Source organism: Herpailurus yagouaroundi, unplaced genomic scaffold, assembly GCF_014898765.1.
Source record: "Herpailurus yagouaroundi ecotype Mexico unplaced genomic scaffold, PumYag 188, whole genome shotgun sequence".
Classification (NCBI taxonomy): Eukaryota; Metazoa; Chordata; class Mammalia; order Carnivora; family Felidae; genus Herpailurus; species Herpailurus yagouaroundi.
Genome location: NW_024412419.1, coordinates 11,500,120 through 11,521,917, shown reverse-complemented (window position 1 = coordinate 11,521,917; position 21,798 = coordinate 11,500,120).

Genomic DNA, 21,798 nt, shown 5'->3' with positions numbered 1-21,798 from the left:
CTGGGGCGGGGGAGCAGAGTGGCCCCTGCAGGTGGCTGACGCATGGTGGCAAGTCTGAGAGCAGGTGACACCTGAGCTCTTGGCAGGCAGACGACTGGCATCTGGGAGCCGTGGGCACAGACGATGAGTCCCGGATGGAACTGGCGTTTGAGGAGACGTTCCAGGTTTTGGAGAAAGGCTCAGCTGCACTGAGAAGGGTGCAATTCCTTAAATACCCATCCTCCGTCCTCTCGGCTCCTTTCCCTGCCTGCCAGGCTCTTCGCCTGGCTGGGCTGGGAGCCTGTCCTCTGGGTCCCCCAGCACTTCCTTCTCTCTGCTGCACATTGACCACAGTGCCTTCTGGTGGCCTGTTATCATCCCAGACAGAGCTCGTGGTGGGAGGCAGTGTCTTATCCGGCTGAGCCCTAGTGTGAGGACACCGCCCAGTCCGTGTAAGACTCGGGATATGTGCCCAGCAAAGAGCCCAGCGTAGGGCAGGGCTGAGCTGCTGGTCTTAGGATGAAGGGAGTAGCTGTGGTGTTGAACCGAGTTCCAGGCAGAGCGGGGGCCACGGCCTCGAAATGGTGGTGGTCTCTGGATTTTGAGCCGGGCTCCCTTCAGTCCGACCTGGGACTGGACAGGAGTTAGCACTTGATGTAGGATTGAGGCTGCAAGTGGCCCTCAGAGAGGGAGAAGTAAGGGAGCCAAAGTCAGTACCAGGCAGAGCCTGAAGCTGATCCATCCTGTTTCCTGATGCCGGAAAGCCTGCTGCGGTTGGCGCTTCCGGCCTCGGAGAGAAGGCTGATGGAGAAGGTAGCCTGTGCTCGGTGGGTGGAGAGAGATGGGGCTCCTTCTCACGAGGGCCCGGGCCTGCCCTGCACAAGGGCCTTCAAGGGCAGAGAGGCAGTGTCAGGCGTGGACGGAGGGGACACGTCACCCGCCGCCCAGGCTGCTTTGCTCTCTCGCCTCCTCTGCCTCCTCTCCCCGCTGCAGGGGTGGTTTTGTTCTGTGCACCAGCTTACTCCTTCCCGGTCCCAGAGCTCTCCCTGCACCGGCAGTTCTGGGGGCCTTCGAGCTCCGGAGGGCGGGGACAGTGACTGTCTTCCTCCCTGCCGTGGCCCCACTGCTGGGCAGAGTGCTGGGCACATGGAAGATTTCCATAGACATTTTCGGGGCACGGGATTAAAGAACGATCTCTGTTTGCTCTGGACCAGGGACCACGCTAAGCCTTTTCTAGCAGTTTTTTTTTTTTTTTAATGTTTATTTAATTTTGAGAGACACAGAGACAGAGAGGGAGCGGGGGTGGGACAGAGAGAGAGGGAGACGCAGAATCCGAAGCAGGCTCCAGGCTCCAAGCTGCCAGCACAGAGCCCGACGCGGGGCTCGAACCCACGAAACATGAGATCATGACCTGAGCGGAAGTCAGACGCTGAACGTACTGAGCCACCCAGGAGCCCCTCTTCTAGCAGTTTTCTAATTTCGGCTATACAGAATGCTCAGAGACCAGTATCCCCGTGTTGCAGCTGAGGAAGCTAGGACAGAGAGGTAGGGTAACTTGCCCGACGTCACACAGCTGGTAAGGGGCAGAGCTGAGGCGGTAGCCCAGGTCTCTTGCTTGCAGGGCGTGTGCTCCCTCCCAGGGCACAGCATCCGCCTCGCCGGCCCGTGTCCAGCCCTTTCAGCTGCCGCCTGGCCTGCCTCAGCCACCTGTCCCCCATTAGCACCACATCTTTGCTAAGGCGGATGTGAGGCCCAGAACCTCAGCCGCTGTTGACTCCTCCTTTCCTTGCTCACCCCGTTCAGGCGCGAGCCATTCTTGCTCCTCTGCCTGTGTCATCGCTCTCCAACCTTTCTCTCCATCGTCCTGCCAGCACCAAGGGGAGACCCTGATTGCTTCACTGCCAGCCTCACCCCTTGAGCATCCATCCTGCTCAACAGATTCAGCCCCTTAGAGCACCTGGCAGACGGAATGCACACTCCCCACACCGCCCTCCGGCGGACCCCTGGCTTTCTCTTCTGCCCCCGCCGACACCCACCTCACTGATTCATGGGTCTTTCTGGAACCCTTTCCTGTGATCCTGGGCCTCTGCCCTGCCTTCACATTGCCTCTCAGCACCCAACCCTTCAGGGCCCAGTCACCTCCTTGGTGACCCCTCACCAATGCCCTGGCGTTGAGCAAACTGGGAGTTAAATCTCTCGCTCAGTACCTTCCAGGTTATCGTGAGTGTGGAGTTGCCTAGAATAACTCTTTTCTCCGCCTTGGACTGAGTCTGACTTCTTCTGCACGACTAATTAGGAGTGAACTAAAAATAAAGCCACTGCCAGTATTAGAGGGGCAAACAATAAAATAAATAAAAATAGAACGCTTTTTCTATTTCCACGCAGGAGAACCACCTTCTTGTTATTCCAGAAAGGAAACTTGCTTTCTGTCCGCCTTCAAATGATTCTCATTTTAATTGCTTCAGGAGCCTAAAGAATACGGAATGTTCAGAGTTTGTTTTTTGGGTCTAAGTGATCATCCAGGGGGGGGGGCCGGCCCCAGTTCTGTAAGTATGTGAGTACCATGCTTAAAAGATATTTCTCTGAGTTAGACATATGATGATAATTTTTAAAGTTTTTTTTTTTTTTTAAGTTTTACGATTTGTGTGAACTGGAATAAGACATTTCAGTGAAGGTAGGTTTTCAGCTCATTCAAATTAAACCTTAGAACTAAAATAAAGATTAGCCATAGAAGGATACTGAATCTGGCCTCTATCCCAGGATGGAGAGAGGGGGCAGAGTATTGCTACCGCCCTTGCAGTGAGAGACGGCTGGGCCTCCTTCAAACTCATGACTGCTTTTGAACCCAGTGGAGAGCTGACCGAGGTCATGGGGGGTAGCGACTTGGGGGAAATCCAAGGAGAGGCTGTGCCTCGGAGGGGCGGGGGGAGGTGTGAGAACATATCCCCCGTGGGGCAGGCACCCCACGAGCAAGATAAGCTGGCCAAGAGCAGCTGACACACTGGTGAGGGCTGGGCATGCCCTGGAGGGACAGAGCCAAGCCTCTGGGGCTGCTGACACTGGGGGTCTGGACCCACTTGCAGGCTTTTCCCACAGACCTATGAACCCCGACTATTGTAGGAGGGACTCGGGCACAAGGTGTGAAGGAAAGAAACAGCAGCCATGTGGGAGGTGCCAGGAACTGGGCCCCACCCTTCCCTCCATGTCTGCTGCAGAGTCACTCAGCATCTGGGGCCCCAAGCAAGGCCATTCGGCTCATCCTCAGGGAAGGGAAGGATCCAGTGTGGAGCCCACAGCTGCAGAAGGGAGGAGGCAGGGGCTCCTGGAAGGCCACACTCCAGGAACCCAGGCCTGAGTACAGGCTAATCAGAACTACAGAGGTGGGTCTGCCCACCCCCATCCCTCCCACCAACCTAAGATTTCAGTAACAAATGACAGCAGGGTACTGTTGGGGAGGGACAGGAGAGGACCAAGAGTATAGAAAGAGAGCCTTTCTGAAACACAGCATAATGGGGAGACCAAAACTCAGCATCAAGACAGATGCAATGACAAAGCTCCAGGCCAGCCCAGCACCTGACTGGATTAACGCAAACCCTCACATGAGAGCCCCAGCAGGACTCAGCCCCAAAGGAAAGGTGTGTCCTTTTCTAGACGTACAATGATTTACCTCAGTCTGTCCTGTCCTGCGCTCATATCTTGGTTTCAACAAAGGATCATGAAGTATGTGAAAAGGCAAGAGAAGGCAAGAAAAAGCAACATGCTCCCAAGAAACAGAGCAACCATCAGAATCCAACACAGATACCGCACAGATGGAGAGACTATTTGACGAGGAATTGCAGGGAGAACTATGATTAATATGCTAAAGGTCCAAATGGTTTCACTAGTGAATGATACCAAACATTCAAGGAAGAAATAATGTCAGTTCTCTACAAATTCTTCCAGAAAATAGAAGAGACTTTGTCTTCTATTCTATACTCCGCCGAGCTCCTTGTTAGCATCACTCTACTACTAAAGCCAAAGACATTGCAGGAAAATAGAACCAATAATCCTTGTGAACATAGATGCAACAGCCCTCAAGAGAATTTTAGTAAATCAGTCTTCCACCAAGTGGAAATCATGTCAAGAATGCAAAGTTGGCTTAACACTTCGAGTCCGACTAATTTACTAAGAGACGACAGAAGAAAAAATATATGATCATATAAACAGAGACATGAAAAGCATTTGGCAAAACTTAACACCTACTTCTGACATAAACATCAGCAGTTTAGGAATAGAAGGGCACTTGCTTCACCTGTACTTCCTTCGCCCTAAAGAGTGGGGCTGGGGAGTCCCAGGATGGAATGGAATCTGTGATGCTTGAGGTGTGCAGTATTTGAAGAGACTCGAGAGGGGCGGATTCAGGATTTGCTGGCTGTGCCACATTGGGAAAGCTGCTTAACCCTTCTGAGCTTCAGTGCCTTCCTCTCTAACTGGATTAATGTAGCCTGTCTCACTCTAGTGCAATGGGGATTGGCTGAGATTATGCACTTGGAGTTCTCTTGAAACAGTACGTGATGAATCACTGAATTCTACTCCTGAAACCAATATGGCACCGTATATTAACTAACTAGAATTCACGTTAAAAAAAAGAGAAACAATCCTCTCTTCCCCAGCCCAAGACCAGCAGGGATTTGAAAAAATTAGAAACGGCAATATTTTTTATCTGAAATCCAGTAATGGGTTTCAGGCCCTTGCATCTGATGCCAGGAAGGGCATTTTTGAGTGGGGGTGTGGGTAGCACCTTTCCATGATCTCAGATAAACAAAGCACAGTGGGGACACTCCAGCGGATCGGTGTTCCTGGTGGTTAGGATGACTGCCCACACATGTGCGGAGAATGGTTTCCCTCTCTGTGCCTCCTCAGCATTAGCTCCTATCACGCCATTCCAGAATACTTTCTCTTCCTGACCGGTTTGCTGTTAGCCTAGGAGCTCAAGAGTGGAGCATATTGTGTTTTCAAGTCTCAGCACAGGGTCTGACCCAGTGGGGCTGGTCAATTAACGCTGCCTGGATCGATTTGTCTAATTGGAATGCTTCTGGAAAGCTGGAAAATACATGGTTGAGATTTTGATATTTATTTTGGGAGATCATATTTAGGAATTGATCAGTCTTTGCTAACTGAGCAGAATGGGTTCTTTCTTTTGAAATCTGATTTCGATACATCATCCTTTTGGGAGCTCCTGTTAACGTGTGGCATTTCACTGTGGCATGCTAGCCTTTCCCCAATTATGTTTTGGTGCTAGCCAGTGCATTTAGGTTTCATTTCCAGCAGAAGTCTCAGTGTTGAAAGCAAAACATGGGCCAAATTCATCTCGTACGGGAAGCATCCTGCTGTCCTTCAGTGAAGGTAATTGCTAGGTTGAATAGAAGCAAGCCTGGGCCATTGGGTAACACCTTGCCTCTTTATAGCTATCTGTAGTTGAGAAAATGAGGTCATCTTGTTAAAACCCTCACAACTCTGTGAGGTGAGCAGGGCATTGATCATTACCCATGTTGTGCAGATGAAGAAACTGAGTCTTATGTAAGCAAAGTCATTTGCTAGAGATGGGGAGTCAGGACAAAGGCTTGTGTTCTGACTCCCAGGTTAATTTTTTTCCCCTCCATATTCTCCCTGGCCACACCAGAAATGAACCCTGCCTTTGTAGTTATTTTGTGAAATCTTAATCCTATACTCCACTGAGCCCCCTGTTAGTATGTTTTGCTGCACATTGCATTTATTTTTCTTTCTTATGAAGAACCTCGTTAATACAGTTTTGCTGTTCATTCTTCTGCATGTGTAGCACCAATAGGCTTGAATATAGCTGAAATAATTGGACTGCGGGGGTTCGGAGCGGGAGTTTATTGTCAAGTCAGCTGTCACCGATTCTTCATCAGTGTGGGGACTCAACCATGCACAGACCTTCTCCCCTCCCCCTTCCTTACCTACAAATCATGCAACATCAGCATATTAACAGGCAGTCTCATAGAATGCTCATTTTATTATTTGGAATCTAAGTCATCGGAAACACCACTGGGGAATTGTCTAAATTTTATGTCGTAGCAAAGGAAATTTTTAATTTTTTTAAATGTTTTTTTTTTTTTTATTTTGAGAAGAGAGCACACGCACGCAAACAGGAGAGGGGCAGAGAGAGGGAGAGAAAGAGAAGCCCAAGCAGGCTCCTTTGCTTTCAGCGCATAGCTCGACACAGGGTTCCATCTCACGAACAGTGAGATCATGACCTGAGCCGAAACCAAGAGTCATTTGCTCATCCAACCAGGACACCCAAGTACCCCGGAAATTTAAAATTTTTCCCTCTGTTCAGCCTCACCCTTTATTAGAAATGGTCGTGTGAGAATTTTTCCATTTCCTCATCTGGGACCCTTGTCCTCTGGTTCATTCTTCTATCCATCCAGTCAACCACCATTCACTATGGTTGGCTCCGTCCCAGACCCTCAGCCTTGTGCTGGGGACACAGGTGGACACGAGGGTCTCTGCCTGAACACCCAAGTTAGCAGATGATGAACAGTAAGACTTGACACTTGGGGGTGCGGAGGGCTTTGATCATCACCCAGATGTGAGCAGGAGCCCTGGTGCCCTGTGGGGTGGGGTCAGAGGCATCCTCTGGCAGAGACCTTGAGCTGAGTGCTGGAGGGCTGGCTCACCAGTAGAGGGCCATGTACCCCCTTGCAGAACTAGAATGAGAAGCCAGGTTTTGTCACTCTTGGGGGAATTCTTGGGTCCTCCCTAGATAGCACATTGGCCTGCCTAAGAACTCCTGGAGTAAGGGGTGGAGAGTGGAGCTGGGCTTTCATGTGTCAGGGGCAGGATGTGCAAAGGCCCAGGGGACTGCCACAGGGTGATGACTTGGGGGCGTGCCATACTGTTTGAAGTTGCTGGGGTTTAGGAGATCTCAACAAAGGGTGGAGGATGGAGAGGCAGAGGCCAGAGCCGGGGGATCCCTGTGGCCTGAGCCAAGAAGGGTAGGACTTATCCTGTAGGTCGTAGGCCCTTGGCAGTGTGTGCTATGCTAACATCTGACTTTGAGAAAGGTCTAGACTGTGGGACCTTGTGCCCTGCACTGGTTTCTGTGAACCCCAAGCTCCTTGTGTGTCAGATGAGTCTAGCAATCCCTATTCTGCCTCTTTACAACTTACCGAGATGAGCCAGTGAGGAGGCAAGGACGCTGCCTAGATGGTAAAGTGCTGTCAAATAGGATTTGTTATTATCACTGAACTCAGGGGTTGGCAAACGACAGCTTGTGGACCACATCTGGCTTGCCGCCTGTTTTTGTAAATAAAGTTTTATTGGAACACAGCCACACCTGTTTGTTTATGTATTGTCTTGGCTGCTTTCAGGCCATGATGGCAGAGTTGAGCAGCTGACACAGAAACCGTGTGGCCTTGAAATATTTACTCTCTGGCCCTTTTCTGACAAAGACTGCTGGCTTCTGGGTTAAGTCTTCGGTTATGGTTTGCCAAATTTAATTATTAATTGACATAGGAAGATTCCAGAATCTCTTCCACTTACTGACTTGACTGCTATCAGACAGGGGGCCAGAGTGGGTATCTGGCTTCTCTTGGACCCGGTGTGGGATGACTTCTGGTGAGGAAGGGGGTGCAGTCAAGGTCACAGCCCCTAGGGGCTCCTCTCCGTCGAGAACGCACAGCGCATTGGTGAGTGGCGTTGAGCTGGTTTCATCCTGGGTCATCCCTTCGGAAGAGACGCAAATGAGACCAGTGCCAACAGCTTCCCTGTGAAAGCTGTACTTCCTTCCTTCTCCTTTTTTCCCTGGTCATTAGCCTGATTGCTGCTCATGTCACTTATTTCTCCCGATTTCCTGGAGTGATTTTGTTTCTCTGCTCCCCTCTCCGCACACTCTGCTTTCTTCTATTCTCATCAACACCCTGTGTAATCATAGAGAGGAACCAAACTGCCCAGCGGTCACTAATGCTGCACTACTCAGCTCCAGCTGGTGCATGACGTTGTCTCTTCTGCCTTTTCTCACCCTGAGGATGGTAATTACCCATTTCGAGACCGACAAGAATGCAGAGAAAAGGCCACCAGCCTCTGAGGGTCCCCTCCCTTCCTTGTTATTCCTCTTCTTACCAAAGGAACCAATTTGGACAGAGTTTTTATGCTTAGGCCTCCAGCAATTCTCAGCTCCAAAAATATCAGGAGGATTTAGAAGCTGCATGTGCTGTTAAACACTGTCCATGTTTAAAGCAAATAGAGAAACATACGAAGCACAAACACAAATCACCTTCGTTTCTCACTTCACTTTCAGCCACTAAAATAGAGTCTGTTTCAAAGCCTACTTTGCAACGTGTGCTTTCAGCCCTGAAAATGATCCCACCTTCCCAGGGCTTATTTCTATTCAGTACGGAAGGAAGGAAGGAAGGAAGGAAGGAAGGAAGGAAGGAAGGAAGGAAGGAAGGAATCTGTGCATATGGTGAGATAGTCGAAGGAAGGAAGGAAGGAAGGTATAGCACATTGATGCTGGCAGCGCCCTCGGAAGAAATGTCATCAATGCTTCTCACCATCATGATGGTGCAGGGGCACCAAGGGCACCAATGTGCCACGCTCATTGTTTGCACAGGTCTACCATTGGGCAGGTGCTGGGCAGCAGAGGATTTCTTCCTCTGGTCACGATTCAGTTGTTCCTTCATCTGGTATACAGTCAAAGAATACTGACCGCTGCTGTTCTGAACGAATTACCAGATCCGGACGCCCCTCCCGTGTCTCAGCCACTTAGGACATCTCCCTGTCCCAGACGCCTTCCCTTCTGGCTCACCCGAGCCATTCACCCTGGTTTATTCCCCTTTCAACAGCTACTTGTTGGTTTTGGGAGCTTCCCAGGAATAACCTGTAACCTGCCTGAGGGCTCTGAGAGCAGAGAGAAGGAAGAAGGAGGTGGCCACTCCAGATGGGGAGGGGTCAGATTTAAGAAGCAAGGGAACTTATATATGAGGCTTGGCTTAGGCGCTGCAAGGTGAGTAGGGCTGTGCACCTGCCCACCAAAGCCTAGCAGTTTATATCAAGGCTTTAGCTGGGTTCAGTCATGTATGTCACCTAGATGGTCTCAGCACCGCATCACTCTCTCAAGGCTATGTCCTTGGTACAGCCTTGAGGATAGGGGAGATGAGGAGCCTCCGATGGCCTAGGTCCACCTCATGGGTGGACCAACAGGCACATCTTCATGATGATCTCCCCTAACACCACCGCCTCCCTTGGGGATTCCTCCACCTCCTACAAGGGGGATATTGACACATCATCCCTCTGGCCCCCCTGCCCTGTCGCTACTTTTGTTAAAAGGGTTTTTACGGGAAAAGAACACAGACACAGAGAACAAATGTGGGAGAGCAAGAATGCTCCTGGATCTCAGTTATTTGCCCCGTATGTGGTTTCTGCTTCCCCCGGAGACGGACCCAGATGTCCGCATTGGTACCCGTCTACTTCTTTGATTCCTGAGGAGGTTCCTGAAACTCCTACCACGGAGACTCAGCAATGCCTTCCTCCAGAAAGGCCTCTCTAGCTTCACCCAGGCTTGGAGTGCCATCATGGTGAGACCACGTGTGCAGAGCAGAGCATCTCAACAGCGTGAGGTATGCTCTCTGCTCAAGGAACATTAGGCAGTTCCACTCTGCTTGAACACAGTGATGTGAATACTGATTTTGGGAGTCCGACCTGATTCAAAGGGGACTCCTGTGGAAAGGTTCTGGGGAGAAGCTGACACGATCAAAGCTAAGCTTTGGTACATTTAATCTGCCAGGGATCGTAGGTTAGATTGGAGGGGATTAAGCCTGGAGAGGAAAGCTTAATTAGGCAGTAGTTCAAGGAAAACCCACTGATGAAAGAGAAGCAGAATTTGAGACCTGTGAGTATTAAGCTGAATTTACCTCCAGGCAAAGCAGGCCAGCATCACCCTCAGAGGGATGAGGCACCACGGGATAGAGATCTTTGGACTCAACCTCAAAGAATGACCAGGGACAGCTGTGAGACCTAGGACTGATTAGTAGAGGGGAGGTCTGGCGGGGAGTGGCCCTGTGGACAGTCTCCCAGGTCAAAGGCAAAGGCGGGGCTCGTAAAGGCAGCAACTCAGAGCTTGAGAAGGGAGCGTGGATGGTGGGTTTATACAAACCTTCAGGTGATAGTTGAAGATTGGCTGGTTGTTGTGAGTACAGGTCTGTTTGCTGAGTCTGGCCAGCACAACTGCACCATCACGCTGTTTTTTGCTGGTTCTGACCAATTTTCCAAGAAGTTTTTGCCCTTCCTCAGAGCCTCTTAGGGTTCAAGGTCATACATGGGCACATGCTTAAGACTGGGCAAAGACTTGCTTAACCAAACAAGCCAATCTGCAACCTTAGACCCATCAGAGATCCTTTCCTGATTGTGAATTTGGGCTCTGTGGAGCCCTGGACCAGTCTTGCTATCTTCTTTGAGCCTCCATTTTCCCACCTGTGGTCATACTTGTTGGGCTGCGGTGAGGATTCAGTGAGATAAGGAATGTGTCCGACTCTCGGTGGGCCAGCAGGAAATGCTGGCGATGAGTAGCACTGTGCCCTGGGAAAGGAGCTGTCGAGCCCCCTCTCGGCTATCAGACTTCTCTCCTTATAGGTACTTTAAGCTCCAGGGAGTCTTCCAGAAGCCTTGAGCTGGGCCAGCCTGCAGGGCAGCTGAGTGATGCCTACCCTCTGGTTAGGCCCTCCCTGATTGCTTGTTCGCCACCCCCCTCTGTCCCTCTGCGGATCTACCCTCCTCCCCAGAGACAGAGAAGGTGGATCACCTTCTTGACGAGGCATTACTCACGTCACCACCTGCCTGACCATTACAAGATTGAAACTGCCATTTAATTTGTTCCCCATTCTACGGGCAGCACATCCTTACCTCCTCACCTTTGGCAGAGCTTAGAGGAGGAGCTGGGTAGGAAGTGACGAAGTCAGGACATGATTGGCTTCCAGGGTGGCCCTTTCTGCCTTCCCCGGGGCCTCAGAGGCTGCGGGGAGAGATTGGTTTTCAGTAGCAGGGGCACCTGAGCTGGAGTTGGGACCTGGCCACAGGCTCAGAGAGGGAACCGATTGATTGGGTGTGGTGTGGAGGCTGTGAGTAGCTCTCTGCTTCAGTGGAGTTTTTTTTTTTTTTTTTTTTTTTTTTTTTTTTTTTTTTTTTTTTTTTTAAGTCACAGCTTTCTGGAAACCCTTCACCTTATGTTAGCTTCCCCTGAAATGCTTCTCTTAAAAATTCTGGCTTGTGCACAGAATATTGAGCTGGACTGCATCCCCTTGACTCCTGGGATGGGATTTGAAGTAATCAGCCTTTGAATTTCCAGGAGCCCTTAATCTTCTTTGACCCACATGGAGCCACAGATTAGCCTGTGAAAAATCATATGTAACCATTTCTTTAAATCCTTCCCCGGCTTATTTCTATGGGGATTTTGAATCATAGAACGCTTCTGAGCCGAAGGCACTTAAGAGGTTGTTAGCACAGGAAGCCGAGACTTGCCTCCTGATTGTCCCTTTTCAACCTGTTCGTTCAATATGCAACTATTGCAAAGTGAGCATGCCCACTGTGTGCTCGACCCTCTCATTGCGCTGCGCAAGGGCTCCTTGGACTGGTACTATTGTTCCCATTTTATAGATTAGGAAACTTAAGTTTCAACAAAGATAAGTCGCCTGCCCTGGCTAAGGCAGACACCTGGCTAGTCAGAGTCAGGGTCTGTATTCAAATTTAGGTCTTCTGCTTCCACTATTTCTGTTTTCACAAGAGGTCGGTTATTACTACAAAGGTTTACTCACGTTTTCCGTGGAACCAGGTGCCATAGCAGAGGTGGGTTTACCAAGAGGCCAATGAAGAGGAAGCTTCAGGGCCCCTCACCCTATGGTCACATGATCAGGTCTTTCTGTAAAGTTTGCAAAAGTAAGATATTATACCTGTAACTGGTTAAGACCGTCATTTTACTCCACCCTGGTTTCCGTTTCATCTCTTCTCCTCAGGTCGGGGGGCGGGGATGGAGTGGCAGCAGGCTTTTGTGGGATTGGCCAAAGTAGACTGATTTGGGGGATGCTTTTGCTGTGCTCAGTGGGATATATTGACATGATCCTGGTCACTTTCAGGGATAAATTACTGCTGCTTGCCCTGGGGGGGGGGGGGGTCAGGGCTTCCAGTGACCCTCCTTGGGTTCCCATGCTGACTCAACTGGGATCAGAACACAAAGGTGTGGGGTCAGAGGTCATAATGCAGTATGAACACATTCCGTGGCAGCAGGCATCAGACCTGTGTGAGTGGCACAGGAGAAACCAGACGTGAAATGAAAAGAGCCAGAAGCTGTGGGAAATTCTTCCAGTCATGAGATGCGTAAAACTCTAAGTGGGATGTCCGGTTTTCATTCAGTGACCAAATGGGAAGTTTTCCTGTTGAGAATATAGTCGATAATGTATATAATTTTAAATTCGCTCTACTTTGGTTATTTGATGAGAATCACGTGAAGTGGAATTTCGCAGAATAACTGTATTTGTAGAATACTGATCTGCAGGGATATCAAATCAGCAAGTATGTCTGTGTATAAAGTCCCATGTTCTATGCGTCCCAACTACTACTAATAAAAAAATTAATTAATCCTGCTGGAGGAGAGATTGCATTAGCTTTTTTTTTTTTTCTTTATATGAATAGGTGTAGCCAACCATTGTCAAAAGAAAGGAGGATCAGAGAGCATGCAGCCACAAAATGTAGAAAAAAAGATTGTTGGGGTGTATCAGGCAGATGGTTATGTTGCTTTCTAGATCTTGTGATAGCTATCCTATCTGTCTGCTTGTAAAACTTGGCAATTTGGAATAATTTATTTCCAATTCCGAATCATTATTCATTTTCACCTCGTTTTTGTGAGTTACTCTATACTAATTTTTTAGTAGCGGGTCCCTCGTATGGTAAAAGTTCCCGGTATCAGGTAAGTAATATCCGCTCTTGGCTAGAGAGAAAGCCTGTGACTGTGCAGTGCTGTGCATGTGTTGGTAGCAGTGATGCTGGATCCTGTAGGCAGAGAGAGTCAGGATGGGGCGGGGAGGTACGAAGAGTATTTGGCCCCTACTCTGATGGAATTTATAAAGGGGGGTGACAGGCCCCAGTGGGACTCCATGATTAGTGTCATCAGAGAAAGAGACCCAAAGCCAAAGCAGAGCCAAAGCAGTATGCCTCAGGTCCCATGTTGCCCTCTCATGGCCCAAATGCCAACCTTTTAAAATGAGGGTTCTTCTCTGGAAAACAGTGTGGAGTTTCCTCAAAAAACTAAAAATAGATCTACCCTATGACCCAGTAATAGCACTGCTAGGAATTTGCCCCAGGGATACAGGAGTGCTGATGCATAGGGGCACTTGTACCCCAATGTTTATAGCAGCGCTCTCAACAATAGCCAAATTATGGACAGAGCCTAAATGTCCATCAACGGATGAATGGATAAAGAAGATGTGGTTTATATACACAACGGGCTACTACTTGGCAATGAGAAAGAATGAAATCATGCCATTTGCAGCAACATGGATGGAACTGGAGGATATTATGCTGAGTGAAATAAGTCAGAGAAGGACAGGTATCATATGTTTTCACTCCTATGTGGATCTTGAGAAACTGAACAGAGGACCGGGGGGAGGAGAAGGGGAAAAAAATAGATACAAGCAGAGAGGGAGGGAGGCAAACCACAAGAGACTCTTAAATACAGAGAACAAACTAAGAGTGGATGGGGGGAGTGGGTGAGAGGGAAAATGGGTGACAGGCATGGGGGAGGGCACATGTTGGGATGAGCACTGGGTGTTGTATGGAAGCCAATTTGACAATAAATTTATATTATATTTATTATATTATATTATATTATATTATATTATATTATATTATATTATAAATAAATCAATGAGGGTTCTTGAGGGCAAGATCTCAGGACGTGTCCAGAGACTTTAGTGGTAGTGGAGGAAAGAGGGATTATAGCTCCTACCATAGAGAAGAACAAAGCACCTTCATGAATCTGAACCAATACTCCTGCCTTTTTGATGTTGGCGTTTGGAAGCCTCAAACTGATTCTTTGTGTTCCATGTCCCCTCATAAGCCTACCCGTATTCTAGGCCTCTGTCAAGTTCTTCCAGAACCTTCCTTGCTTGCTCAGCCTACAGGGACCTCCCTCAGCTACTCCAAATGTTTCCCCGCTCTAGGCCGCTCCACAGACAGTTGGCATCTCCTACTGCTGTTCTTGGACAGCTCACAACCTCTCTGAGACTCAGACATCTGTCAGATAGGGATGGAGCGCTGCCTTCTCATCGTCAGGAATTACAGTGAGTAGCAAGCGTGCATGGGGAGAGAGCATTTGGTGGCTGTGAGCTCTCTGCTGTGTGCTAACTTCCACTGTATGCTGATGCTCAGTACTTAACGCCAGGCCCTTCTAGTTATGCTTGGAGTGGGCACAGCATTAATGAACTGAGGCCCCCCCCCCCCTGCAGCTTCTTGCAGAGAGCAGGTGCTCAACCAAGATTTGGGGGTGATGAGGTGAAATGTGACTCAGTTTCTGGAGTCCAACATGGGCTGGAATTTGTAGTGTCTGATTATCTTGACCTTGTGAAATTTATTTAATTTTGCAGGGCTTCAGTTTTTTTCATTATAAAATAGGAAGGAAAAATAATTGAGTTGAGGGAATTAATGAGGAATGCATATAAAGTGCCTAGCATACCTCCTAACATATCATATAGTAAGTGGTTTTTGCCATTGCGATTGCATTTGGAAAACCTTATAAAAATACTTACTGGTATTGATTTCATGTCCGTGACTCTGCTAGGTATTAGGGATGCAAACGTGAATAGGACTTGAGGTCATCGGTAGCCAAGAACATGCAAATTAAAACAAAAATGAGATGTCATTAAAAAAAATACAACGTATTGAAGCCCAAATATTGGTACTTCAGATATTAGAAAGGGCACAGAAAAGCAACTCCTTTCATTTATTGTTGGTGGGAGTATGAACTGAATTCTTAGAGAGCAATTTCACAACTTCTACCTAAATTTAAAATACGTATGCGCGTTTAATGCAGCAATTCAACCTCTCGGGTATTTGCTCTAAGGAAACATTTAAACACGTAAATTATCTATAAACTCTTGTAAACATTTGCAAGAGTTTTCTTTGCAGCATTGTTTATGAGTGAAAACCTGGAAGAAAACAAATAAACACCAGCCTAAATACTCATCAGCCGGGGAATGCTGGTACAACGGTATTATAAAATAATACAGTTAGTTTTTTTTTTTTTTTTTTTTTTTAAAGAATGAATTAATCCATACGTGCTGACGTGGGAAGACCTTGGACTAATGTTATTAAGTGAAAAATTAAAATATAGAGCAATGTATCATTTATGCTAAAAACAACAACAACAACGATGAGAAAACCATACTCTCTGTTTCGGTTTCTGTGCATGTGATTGGCCAGGGGGAAAAGCTGAATGAAAACAACCAAATTGGTAATAGTGTTTTCCCTGAGGAAGAGCTGGTTTCACCGGGCCCTAGAGTATTTTTCTTAATAAGCTCTGTCCGAATTTTTTAACAAGTAGATATATTCACGTATTACTTATGTAAAGAAAAATTTTAAAAAAATGTGACCAGGCACTAGTGAGTTAAGAATCTAATTATTTGAGACGAGTGGGGGTATAGGCTAGGATGTGGAGGCTGTTTTGAGTGTAGAGGACGTCCATTTGCTGGTTGTGAAGGCTGCTGTCCAGGAGGACAGTAATGTCTGGGTGCAGACTACCCGTGTAACCGATGGGCCATGTGGAGTGTGACAGAAAAGAAGCCAACTCTTTCCACCCTGTGGAGCCAGCACTGCCCTCCGGCCCCCTTCTCTGGTTGGCTCTTGATACCAGTGGTGAAGATCCTGGCCATTCGGGGATACATGTCTACAATTTTTCTGGCTGAGGTGTCCTTGGGTTTTTAAGAGGTCTTTTTGGGCAGGCTCTAGGATAACTCCCAGCCAGTTTTCTCTCATGGTGTTCCCATCTAGTCACACACCTTGTGTCGTGGGGATTTCTTCTGGTTCTGGGCCACAGCTTCTTTTTGCTAGGTTGTCCTGTGGGCAGGTGTCAGCCACAGTGCCCTTGACTTTCAGATTTCTCAGGCATGAGTGGGTTGTGTCCCACAAACTCTGGGGATGTGGGACGAGCTCTCCCAGTGGTCTTGAAGCCCCTGTTACAGGCTTGGAATTTGGGAGGAGGAAGAACTATCGAACACTGGTGGCCTGTCCCAAATCCTCTCTCCGGTGTTCCCTGTCCCTTATATGACGTCCAATATGGCTGGTGTGGGTAGTTAGCCCAGTCTTCTACCTCACCACGTCCTGCGGGTGTAGTTGGCATTCACTGTCTGGGGGCTTCAGCCAGAAGTAAGATTGGAGGGGCTCCAGGTAACATTCACTGAGAATGTCATGCAGCTTGACTATGATTTCGTTAACAGACTGTAGAAAGTTCGAGATTATGGTCCTTAAATAATTCAGGTCAAAAATGAGGTCACGGAGGCTCAGAGATGCCAAACAACGTGTCCAAGCCCACACAGCTGCTTAGTGACAGGGCCTGCAGTTAATTACATGAGATCCCTGGTTGGTAACAACCTCTGTAGCTCTCAGTCTCACATCAGTTATCATAAATTCCAAGCGTGAGATTCTTAATGCTTTTTTTTCTTTTGATTCTCCATACTTTTCGACTGCCAGTAATTGGTATATTAGTATAGAACCTATAAAATTGTATGAAAACATATCGAAATGCTATTCTTCTTTTATATTTATAATCAAATGATAGAGTGGAGGCTTAGTGGCAGATCTGAGACTCAAAACTAGGTTTTTAAGGGAGTAAGAGCGATAAAGGAGAAATGGCTGTGGTTGTTGCTCCTAGGAATTCTACTTCTTAACTGAGAGGCTAGGTGACCCACATAATCTCTAGCAGTCTTTTTTTTAATTTTTAAAAAAAGTTTATTTATTTTTGAGAGAGAGAGAGAAAGAGAGAGCGGATGAGGGGCAGAAAGAGAGGGAGACACAGAATCTGAAGCAGGCTCCAGGCTCCGAACTATCAGCACAGAGCCCAATGCAGAGCTCGAACTCATGAACTGCAAGATCATAACTTGAGCTGAAGTCAGATGCTTAACCGACTGAGCCTTCCAGGTGCCCCTAGCAGTGATTCTTGACTAGGGGATATCAGTAATATCTGGAGGCATTTTGGGTTGTTATAACTGGGAGGGAGGGGTGTTCTTGGAATCTATTAGGTAGAGGCCAGGGATACTGCTATACATCCTACAGTGCACGGAACAGCCCCACAACCAAGAGTCATCTGACCCAAAATGTCAATAGTGCTGAGGCTGAGAAGTCCTTCTAGAGCATGAACACTAAAAGCTGTGTTAATGGCTCTGCACAAGAAATGCAGAGGTGGAAAAGGTCAGGGCATGAGCTGGAGTCCTCTCTGTACCCCATGCACAGAGCATGCCTCTTTGCCTTTGTTCTCATCCTGGCCGAGAGGGGGGTTCCCACACCTGCTCCAGCCTCCTTCTTGACTGTGGCATCTGGAAAGGGATCCACCACCAAGGCCAGGGTGGGGTGCGAGAACTCTCGTGTCTGGCTATTTGTTAGTGTTCAGAGCATGTGCCTCTGACGTCCTTATTTGGATTTACCCTGCTCAAACCTCTACTGGTTGTCCCCTTACTTAAAAAGCTCCACTGCTTTGGCTTCGTGCATGACTGTGGCCCAGAGAGTTCAGACTCTGACCTTCTCTTAACCCTTGCCTTGCTTCTGCTGTGCCCTTCCCATCCTATGCTCTATCCCCCTGAACTAGCTGTTCGAGAACATGGCCAGCTCTTTTTTCCTGTTACAATCTTCCAGGTGATTTGAGGTGAAAAATTGGGCTTAAAAATATCAACTTTGTTGCTCTCCCAGAAGATGCTTTTCTGAAGACAACAGACAGATGCTTAAATCAATTAAGAGCAGAAAGAGCACGATGAAAAGTCTCCTTCCCGGTAAGCTGTGGAGGCTGTGAGCTTGAATTTTTTTTCATACTAAAAAGACTGCCTTTCAGAGGACTAAATTGCCAACAGTTTTTGAAGAATGAATCCTTTTTAGGTGATATCCTTCTTGAATTCTCAGCCGTGTTTGAGAGAATACTGCAAATATTTGACTTGAGACTCTGAGCTGAAAGCATCTAGCAGCTCTCTCTCCTCTCCTTCTCCTCTCCCTCTCCTCTCCCTCCCCTCTCCCTCCTGCTACCCCTCCCCTCCCTCTCCTCTCCCTCCCCTCCCTCTCCTCTCCCTTCTGCTCTCCCTCCCCTCCCTCTCCCCTCCCCTTCCTCTTCCTCTTCCTCAGGGCTCTCCCCTCCCCATGCTGCCCACTGTCCTTTATTTAAATTTTTTTTTTTTAATTTATTTTTGGGACAGAGAGAGCCAGAGCATGAACGGGGGAGGGGCAGAGAGAGAGGGAGACACAGAATCGGAAACGGGCTCCAGGCTCTGAGCCATCAGCCCAGAGCCCGACGCGGGGCTCGAACTCACGGACCGCGAGATCGTGACCTGGCTGAAGTCGGACGCCCAACCGACTGCGCCACCCAGGCGCCCCTCACTGTCCTTTATTTAACAGAAAACATTGGGAAGGGCCCTGGCAGAGCCTCTCAGACAGTCAGCGGCAGAGAGGGGCTGGAAGACACGTTTGTCCGTCCTCTGACTGCTTCCTTTCCATCCTTTTTCCTTTTATTTTTTTAAAATAACAATTGTTTATATTAAAGGTATACAGTGTGGTCATTTCATATACATATATGTATTGAAATGATTACTACAAAGAAATTAACATATCATCTCCTCATACAGTTACTTTTTTTTTTTTTTTTTTTTTTTGGTGAGGACAGCACCTGAAATCTACTGTCTTGGCAAATCTTTGGTACTCAGTATGGTATTAGCTCCAGTCAGTCCCCTTTCTGAATAACTCTGTTTTCCCACCCCTCACCTGCTTTTTGCTGTCACCTGATGATACCCGAGCAGGACACACAAGAACGCCAACACATAGCATGAGATCCTGAGCAGACACCATCAGCTCTTTTCATGTACTTCTCATCTCAGCACACTCAGGGGTGTATTCCACGGCCCCGGGATAGGTTTCTTCAAATTCCTTTATCTGTCCCAACAGTTCGCTGAAATTTCTCTAGTTCGACTTGTGTATTTTTACCTCATTTTGCCCCCCTTTCTAATCCCAAGTTCTCTATTTTCTTTTGTTACTAACAAGCTCTATCTGTAAAGTAAAATAACGATGGTGAACCTGAAGGCAGAGAGTGTACCAGATGACCATTTTCAGCTTATTTTGGTTTAAGATTTATAGTTCAGGTATGGTTTTAAGGGTAGTCTCACCTTTGGGAGAAGACGCGTTGATGAGAATTTGTAGCTGGACCCTCCTAGAGGGACGTTCTTCCTAAGGCCAGTCTCCCCTCCTGTTTCTTACAGAGTTTTCAGTGCTTGACAAGCTCTAAAAGCAACATTTTGAAATCAGCTACCTTCTACTATGACTTTTGGAGCTGAGACAAAATCAACAAGCATCCATTTGCTCATTCAGCTAATGCCTCCTGAGCACACATATCCTGAGCTAATGCCTCCTGAGCACCAGGCTCTGCGGCCACATATATGAGCCAGACAAAGGTGTGTCTTCCTGAAGCCTACACACTAATAAAGGAACGAATTAATTCACTCAGTGTGAATTATTCTCGTTGTTGGAAATTTAGTGGTGAACAAGACAGATGAGCAACTTGCTGTTATGGAGGTGATATTCTATAGGGGAGAAAGAGAAAGGGAATTAAACAGGCAGAATAAAAGAGAAAACATCAGAGATAAGGACCGACTTTAGGACTGTAGTTAGGGACAGACTTTTTTAAAAAAAATGTTTAAAAATATTTATTTTTGAGAGAGGGAGAGAGAGAAAGAGGAGACAGAGTATGAGCTGGGGAGGGGTAGAGAGAGAGAGGGAGACAGAGAATCTGAAGCAGACTCTAGGCTCTGAGCTGTCAGCACAGAGCCTGATGCAGGGCTGGAACTCAGGAACCATGAGATCATGACCTGAGCTAAAGTCAGTTGCTTAACTGACTGAGCCACCCAGGAGCCCCAAGGGACAGATTACCTTGCCCTTAGGCTGGTACTGATACTGCTGAGAAGGAGTGAGCATGTCAACATCCAGAGAGGAGTGTTTGAGTGGAGGAAATTGTGAAGGCCCCTAACGTGGACTGAACTTGTTGGGTTTGAGGGTAGAAAAGCTGTGGTGTAGAGAGCAGGATGCTGTCAGAGGAATACGGCATGTGAAATTATGCAGGGCATCATAGGCCAGAGTATGGAATTTGGGTTTTATTCCAGTGCAATGGGAAACCATTCACATTTTTAGCAGGACATTGACACAATTTGATTTATGTTTTAAAAAAGATAAAAATGCTCTAGATTTATGTGATTTTGGTATTAAAATTTTTTGGCTTCATAAAGTGAATTGGGAGCTTTTTGTCCGTTTGTTTGTATAGAGAGAGTGAGAGCCCTAGTAGTGGGGCAGAGAGGGAGAGAGGGAGAGAGAGAAAATCCCAGGCAGGCTCTGAGCTGTCAGCATGGAGCCAGATGCAGGACTCAATCCCACAAACAGTGAAATCATGACCTGAGCTGTATCATGACCTGAGCCAAAATCAGGAGTCAGTTGCTTAATCGGCAACCGAGCCAGTCAGGCGCCCTGAGTTGGGAGCATCTTAAATGGTTTAGAACAGAAATTCTCAAACATTGGTGTGTGTCAGGATCCCCTAGAAAGCTAATTAAAGGTATCGAGTCCTGGGGGCGCCTGGGTGGCTCAGTCGGTTAAGCGTCCGACTTTGGCTCAGGTCATGATCTCGCGGTTGGTGAGTTCAAGAGCCCCGTGTCGGGCTCTGTGCTTACAGTTCAGAGCCTGGAGCCTGTTTCGGATTCTGTGTCTCCCTCTCTCTCTCTGACCCTCCCCTGTTCATGCTCTGTCTCTCTCTGTCTCAAAAATAAATAAACGTTAAAAAAAAAATTAAAAAAAAAAAAAAGGTATCGAGTCCTGCACTTGTTGAAGTACGGCAGGGTTTGGGCTTCAGATTTTATTTATTTACTTTTTCCACCTGGTTTCCTGGATGATTCTGTTTCTTTTCTTTTTCTTTTCTTTTTTTAAAGTAGGCCTCATGCCCAGTCCAGAGCCCAATAAAGGGCTTGACCTCATGACCCTGAGATCAAGACCTGGGTTGAGATTAAGAGTCAGACACTTAACCGACTGTACCACCCAGGTGCCCCCTGAATGATTCTTACTCATACCGAAGTTTGAAAGTCGCTGGATTAGAAAACAATGCAATTATCTGTTATTTAAAGGTCAGATGAAATTCAGCTGGGAGCTCATGGGTTCCTGATGAGTTTTTCAATGGTAGACCTTCCATCATCTTTCCAAAAGATGGAGTAGATGGAGTAGAATCCATCTACTCCACAGAACTAAAAAACAACCACCCTCATTACTATAAAGACAAGCATTCCAAATATCAGTCAATACATTCCAGCCATGTATCTATCAAAGGAATAATATGTGATGATGAGGCAGAGCTGTTTTCCAGAAAACTAAGGTTCAACATCAACGAAATATGTCAGCAGTATTCACGATATCAACAAACTGCTGGAGAAACCTGTATCATTGTAATGCTGAGAAGGCTCTTGGTAAGATTCAGCAGCAATTCCTAATGAAGACTTGAAAAATGGGAACCAAGTAAAACTAGGTAAGTATGAGCAAGACTGAACACAACAA